Raw genomic sequence first — 8,223 nt, forward strand, 5'->3', positions numbered from 1 at the left:
AAAGATGATGCACATTTTAGAAGGGCATTTCAGGTTCATTGAAAATAATTTTAGTAAACCCTAGTTGGTTTAAGTGGTGTTGGGGGTTTCTGTCATCCCCATTTCAAATTTCTGGGAGATGTAAACTTGATGCAACACTAGATGCTAGCACTAGGCAGACCAGAACTAGGGATGTGACAACTCACCCCCACTAAACAAGAATCCCGTCCTGAGATTCAAGCATAGGGTAAGAAGACAGAGGGGACACAAGGCTAACATGATCTTCATGATCCAATTGCCCTTCTTGGAGATGTTGATTCATTGCTTCATATTGATCATGACGTCCTTGCTTTCGAGATCTTCACCCAACACGATGACGACAGAAGGAAACTCTACAGGAAATGATCTCCTCGAAGATCAAGCACTCAAGATCAACTCATGGAGTGAGACGTTAGAACATCTCTTGAGCTAAGACACGAAGTATACATCTAGAGGGATGGAGTGAAACAAATGATGGAGGTTCACTAGGTAGACAACAATTCCACACTTAAGAACGTGGTGAATGGTTGTCAACGTAGTGAGGATTTCAGTTGCCATGATACCATAACGGGGAACCTCAGGAAAAATGACTCATAGAATTATTACCTTAAGTGGCAAAAAGAATTACTTTTGATATAGAGATCATTGAGACTCTCTATACTAGCCTAAGGCAAATCTCGAGCGATTGTTTGGAGGAGGTCGGTAGAATGGCATACCTGGACTAGTATGGATGATGTGGATTACCTTGTTGAAGACAACACAAGGGATGATTTTGCTTATCATCAGAAATGGGTGGAATCCGTGGTAGGATGGCACAATGGCGGTGCAAGATGGGAATAAAATGCAAATGTTGGGAATGATTCTAGTAACTGGGGAGAAACCCAACAGTAGAGAGTGAGTCCACTGTTTCAAAAGGTTATAACATAACTGAGGAAACTGGGAGCAAATCCCAATTAATGCCAACAATAAAACCTAGTGCTTGCGCGTGATCTCAAGAACTTGAGCATTTCCATATTAATCAAGGTTTTACAAATATCCTTGTTAAGGATCCTGACAACACAACATACTACCATGATGAATGGTGATGGACGATGCAGATGCAAAGGAAGCTAACACCTTCACAGATTTCACCTTAACGAGGCCAAGGAAAAAGATTCTGGATGATCGACCGAGAGACATTTAGCACTCCGAATCTAATGTTCTCCTTGATGTGCTAGCGTAACCCACTTATTGGTATGATTTGTTCTCTAGGGCATCAAGTAAAAGGTCGGACTTCGGGAACACAAGAATCCATAAGGACCAACTGCTGGAGTATATCCCATGAGATCCTTATGGGGAGGTGGCCAACTTCCTCAATCAAGATACTACAATAATAGGTCTTCCGACTGGATGTGGTGACCACGACATCCACTTTACCGGGTTACAGAGAGACCAGTATTATAGTTCTTGGGACACTTTCCAACCATCATATCTGCCTGAGATTTAGATCTGGTTGGTGTCAGGATATTCCAGACTCATCAAGTCTAGAGAGAAAAATGAAAGTTTGCAACACAAATCGACGAGATGGCGTTGCGAGAATCTCGGGAAATGAACTATGATAGCAAGCCCCAAAACCTGAGCTGGTTCTACTACACCCATGTGAACATGTTGTCCCAGACAAGCATGATCACATGGTAGCCTTACAAAAAAATACTACCGAGTTCTGGTAGGGAACCATCATTAATGATATCGAAGTCTCCGCGCGGAAGTCTAAAGTGATAACCTTAGAATAGACTCCTTTATCTTGAATAAATCAATGAGTGGCTTGGTGTGCTAGGAATTACGTATGGAATGGAGGTGGCCAAACCTATCAAACCATAGAATACTTCGCACATACATGACTGACTTGGGATGATTCCAGAGGAGGCAAAACAACTTTCTCAAAGTCACGACGGCAACTTACACCAAGTGCACGTGAATTAGAGGAAGTCTCTTCTTTCATCCAAACATATACTTCATGAACAAGACACAAAGAAAATGATTACACAAGTTTCCAACACTAGGTGGATGTTCATCATAAATCATGGAGAAGGTAAAAATGTTGCTGATGGGCTCAACAACAATTCATTGGGATTTCCAAAATAAAATGGAATTCCAATAATTATGTGAACACGGTGATAGCATTGGTCAGACCCGAAAGATATAATGGTGTATGCTCGAGGAAACATCCACGAGTAAGACACTATTATGAACATCGTTGGTTCTGATTTGATTTGACGATAGCCCATGCTCAAATCAAAGATTGGATAGGACAATAGCGCCTGCAACTGATCACGAGGATCAATGAATGAGGATATCATCTTTCTTCAACACACACACAAATGCCAAGATATCCCTTCTAAATGAACTAAGTGGGACAAGCTTTCATCTTCCAACTCTCCAAGTTGTTGTTTATGTCAACCAAATAGTTCAGGGTATCCAACACAAAATCTTGGAGAATGGGTGATTTAGAGGAAACCAACACGATCACAAACTCAACATAACGGTCAGGGGTCAACCTAGTGATACTTCCGTGAAGATATCCGGAAAATCATGAACCACAGTTATGTTACCAAGATTGAGAACAATCTTGCTTTTCATGACAAGATGATATGATCAAATAAGCAAGGATTTGCACTATCCTAACCCATTAATCGAAAAGTGCATCGAAAATAAGGGCTAGGTAACACGATCAATTTTTTTAGGGTGATGATTCAATAATCAACGCACTAAGAATGTGGTTTTTTCCATTTAACTACCAAGCAACGGAGTTGCTAGGAGTGTAGATTTCACACATTATAGTTCACTTGTCGGCATTCCGGTTGCAACAACACGGGAACCGAGGGATGAATAATGATGGCAAGAAGTATCACTAAATCAGGAATTCATAAGAGGTGGTGCAATTCTCATGACATTCTTGACATAAAGAGGGTAATACTCCGAGGTAGAAAGGACAAAAGCTGGAAAGGAATTTTGATCTGTGGAGCACAACTGCTTTGACCCAATCCTAGATATGGATGAGGTGCTGGAGTTTGTTTCTCCTAGTCATTATGAATAGAATGGCTTGATGTACCACAAGAATAATAGGCATCGATGAACACGAGTGCACGACTACTCCTGGCTATCAATTGATAGATAGAGGTCAGAATACAACTAAAGAGAGACAACTCAAAGGAACATATGGTTTTCTGAGTTGCGGATGCATAGATTTAGTATGTCAAACAAGTTCAGCATATTTCTTCCAGATAATCCATGCAGAAAGGTAGGACTGGCAGATTCACAACACAGAATGGAGAACTCACCAAGAGCACTCTTGCTATGATCTTTGGTTCAAAGAACTTCTGCCTTAATGGTTCATGGTATTGGAAGAACGATATACCATAGTCCTCGAAGACTATTACAAAGGTTACTAATATCCTAAAGGAACTAGCAAACACTATCAACATGAAGTAAGTTAAGTGGATCTTGGGTTCAAGAACCCAGGAATAGAATGCCTACTAACTAAATGGCATCACGGGATGCTTTCGAGAGTGACGGCCAGAATCATCACACTGGAACACAAAACACGGCCATATTACTGGGTGGTTCTCTTGGATACCCTGGTGTCATAATAATAGCTTCAACATATACGTCAAGGCAATGGAGTACCTAAACAGACCATTTAGTGCGCTTAATCTGGCCCAAAAGAACATCGGGAACTAGGAGGAAGGATTGCAAATGCATCAGACTATTTAGAAACCTGGGATGACTCGGGAAGCATAACGGCTGTAAATGCTCAAAAAGATTTGAGACATCCTGCAAAATTGTGGCATAACCACTCAACATCACAATATCAAGGTTTCGGGTCCAACTGACAACATACTGAAATAGTAGAAACTGAACAGAGGCTTGGAACCAACAATCCTAAAATTCTACATATTAGTAACACAAGATCCTGATAGAAAGACGAGAAGCCTAGTTCCTTAACCCCGTAGGAAAGATAATGTCACAGCCCTAGAATTTGTTTGTCATTAGTTGCATTAAGGCATCCATGCATCATGTTTAAAATTCATGAAACTTGAAATGGGGATGGCAAACCCTAGCACTAAATAAAATGCAATTAGGATCAAAATAAAAATAATTTCAATAAACCCAGAATGCCCTTTAGAAAAGTTCATTATTTTTGTTAAAGGTGAAAACCCCTGCCATCAATGATGCACATATTTCTAGGCCATTCTGGATTTTTGAATTAAATCCTATTGTATTTGACCTTGGGCATTTAAATACTATAAATAATTTAAATGTTCAAATAAATGTTGGAAATTGTTAAGGGTCACTGAAATAATTCAGAAAGCACCCTTAATTGTTTCTAGGATTTTATTAAATGATTTGATATTTTAAATCAAATCAAAAACAAATTGCAGAAAATAGAAAAGAGGAAACAGAGAGAGAGAGAGAGAGTACTTACCTGGCGCCTACCTGTGCGGCCTGCTGCAGAAGCCGGCCCAGCCCACCACTGCAGCCCTCCATCGTCTTCCTCCCCTCGCCCCGAAGCAGTTGCGTGCTCGCACGCGCACGGCCGCGCGGCCACCTCCTGCTTGCCGACGAGCCCCTGGACGCGTGGACGACTCCCGCAGGCCGTCCCGATCCCGCTGACCGTTTCGCTCACTCTCCCCCCTCGACCCTCCCTCCTCTGCTCCCTCTCTCCCGCCCGGACCGAAGAGAGCCGCCGCCACCGACGAGCTCCCTCGCGGCCATCGCCACCCCCACGCCTCACCGACGCCCCAGGGAGCTCCGCCTCGATCCCCTCTTCCTCCCCACCGAGCCAAGCCCCTCGGGAAGCCCTACATCGCCTCCACGCCATCGTCTTCGTCCTCGACCGCCGCCGATGGTCGCCGTCGATTCGGCGCCGTTCATGCTTCCCCGAGCTCGCTGACCCTCCCTGCATGATCCCCGTGAGCCCCTGCTTTGTTTCCCCCTAACCCCATGTCCGATTTCGAGCTCTATCCGCCCCCTCTACCGGAGCCGAGGCGCTCCGCCGCACGGGCTCGTCGCTGGCGAAACCCGGGTGACCATTTGGTCATGGGCGTGCACCCGTTGTGCTTGCCGCGACCCGTAGAGCCCCTCCAGCGCCTCAGCTCCCTCGTTTGTGAGCAGCAGCGTCGAAATGCCCGACGCCCGAACTCCGGCCGCCGCCAGGAGCCCGTTTCCGGTGAACCCCGGCCTCCATGTGCCCAGCTGCGTGCGCCACTAGATGCGCGGGAGCACGGGCTCCCTCTTGGTGCCCTCAGCGCGACCAGCCGCGGGCTGTAGCGCCATCCCGAGCAACTCCGGCGAGGTCCCGCCGTCGCCATGGTCGCCGGCGTCACTAGCCGACGTGGCCGCGTGATTAGCACTAATCACGGCCAGCTAACCCTCCCCAGAGCCGCTGACGTATGGGCCCCACGCCCTTATTTAATCCTTATCATTTTCTGTTAAGTCTTAACCTAACCACCGTGGGCCCACACGTCAGCTTTGACCAAGCTGACGTGGCTGTTGACCTGGTCCCACCTGTCAGTGAGCTAAGCAGCCCTGTGACACTGACGTGTGGCCCCCACACGTCAGGTTTGACTTGGACCCGCCCTGTTGACCTGATGACGTCAGGGTGATGTCATACTGACACAGTAAATGTTTTCTGGAGTTTTTAAATAAATCAGAAATGATTTATTTATTTCAGAAAATATCCAAAACTTCGAAAATTCATAGAAATTCAACCGTAACTCCAAATTAAATAAATTATATATGAAAAATTATCAGAAAAATTCAAGGAATCCATCTGTACCATTTTCATGCATGTTAGAACAACTTATAACTGCTGTTTAGCACAAATCATATAAATGGCATTTAAATAATCACATGTGGAGTTTGAATTTGAACTTAGGGTTCAAACCAACTCCATTTAACTTGTTGCTAGATGCATTAGCCCAAAACACATTCATTTTGCCATGTCATGATCATGCATCATATTGTACACTGCATTGATTGTGTTCCCTTCTGTGTTGCCGGTATTTGTCCCCTCTCGATAGACGTGATACCGATGATGTGATCATTAACACTGATGAAGACTCAATGCTATCTTCAGAAGTGCCAGGCAAGCAAAACCCCCTTGTTCATTTCGATAAAATCCCACTCTCTCGCTCCTGCTCTCTTTTACTGCATTAGGACAACAACGACATATTTGTTACTTGCTGCGGTAGTTGAACCCCTTTATCCTTTGCATGACCTGTCATTGCCACAGTAAATAGATGAAACCCACTAGCATGAGTAGGAGTTGTTTGAGCCCTGATGTGCCTACTCATTCATGCTTGTTTGTCATGCCTGCTACTGCTTAGAGTTGAGTCAGGTCTGATTCATCGGGGATGAATCAGAGGCGTGTGAACATGTCCTACTGTGTGTGAGCTAAGTGTGTGAACACGATTTGGTAAAGGTAGCGGTGAGAGGCCATGTAGGAGTACATGGTGGGTTGTCTCATTGCAGCCGTCCTCAGGAACTGAGTTCTGTGTTTGTGATCCATGACCAGTTACTACCACACATTGGGTTCCGGTAACTCGACCCCTCTCGACTTATTAATCAACATGATCTCTGTCCAGGAGTTGCAACTAGTTTCTGGTGTTTGTAGGTAGTGTTAGTAGTCTACCAAGTGGCACCCGGTACAGGTGGGCTTGGGACAGACTAGGCAAAGTGGCACGGTGTACCAAGTGGCACCCGGATGGTGGGCTTGGGAACCCTGCTCACATCGTTTGGGGCCGTGAGCGACGCCCCGGCCGGATCTCCTTGCGGATGGAACCCGAATAGGCGATAAACCTGGACTAGAGACTTGTTCGGTTAGTCAGGTCGTGGCCGACTCCCTCGCCCGGCTTCCGCTTGAAGGTTGCCGAGGTACATGACGTGTACAGGGCGATAAGTGGCGAAAGCGTGTGTGAAGAAGTACACCCCTGTAGGGTTATCATTATCTATTCGAATAGCCGAATTCCTCAGATATGGAAACTTGGACCCCTTGCATAGTTCATAGACAAGTGAAAGTGGATACTCTAAAATACACAAGATAAGCGTGAGTGCTATGGATGGCGTTCTCGTAGGGAGACGGGAGTGTATCCATAGTGGTGTATTGATATGGTGAATATGTGGACTCGTGTGCGCCACCTCAAAAGAGTTACATTGCAGTCGTAGTTCAGGATAGCCACCGAGTCAAAGTTGGCTTGCTGCAGTTAAACCCCACCATCCCCTTGTTGATAATGATGCATATGTAGTTAGTTCTGATGTAAGTCTTGCTGGGTACATTTGTACTCACGTTTGCCTATTTTATGTTTTTGCAGAGAGACTTCGGTCTCACTAGTAGTTTCGCGTGGACTTCGACGTTTAGCTTGTTACCTCAGCTACGATCTTGTGCCCTCGGCAGGATCTGGTAGATAGTCAGGCTTCTCGGCCTTTTTCATTTATAGATGTCTGTACTCAGACATGTTAAGCTTCCGCATGTGCTTTGACTTGTATGCTCTGATTGTTGGGTCATGAGACCCATGTTTGTAATATCTCGCTCCTCGGAGCCTATTGAATAAATACTTGAGTCGTAGAGTCATGTTGTGATGCCATGTTGTGTTTGCACATATCGAGCATATTGTGTGTATGTTATTGAAATGCTTGGTATGTGTGGGATCTGGCTATCTAGTTGTTTATCCTTAGTAGCCTCTCTTACCGGGAAATGTCTCCTAGTGTTTCCACTGAGCCATGGTAGCTTGCTACTGCTCCGGAACACTTAGGCTGGCCGGCATGTGTCCTTCTTCGTTCCTGTGTCTGTCCCTTCGGGGAAATGTCACGCGATGAATACCGGAGTCCTGTTAGCCCGCTACAGCCCGGTTCACCAGAGTCCTGCTAGCCCAGTGCTACAGCCTGGATTCACTCGCTGATGACCGACACGTTCGATGCTGGGTCATGGATGCCTGTCCCCGTAAGTTTGTGCCACTTTGGGTTTACGACTAGCCATGTCAGCCCGGGCTCCTTATCATATGGATGCTAGCGACACTATCATATACGTGTGCCAAAAGGCACAAACGGTCCCGGGCAAAGGTAAGGAGACACCCGTGGGAATACCGTGCGTGAGGCCGCAAAGTGATATGAGGTGTTACATGCTAGATCGATGTGGCATTGAGTCGGGGTCCTGACAGATAAGAT

This window comes from Triticum aestivum, chromosome 4A (genome assembly GCF_018294505.1).
Source record: "Triticum aestivum cultivar Chinese Spring chromosome 4A, IWGSC CS RefSeq v2.1, whole genome shotgun sequence".
In the NCBI taxonomy this organism is placed as follows: domain Eukaryota; kingdom Viridiplantae; phylum Streptophyta; class Magnoliopsida; order Poales; family Poaceae; genus Triticum; species Triticum aestivum.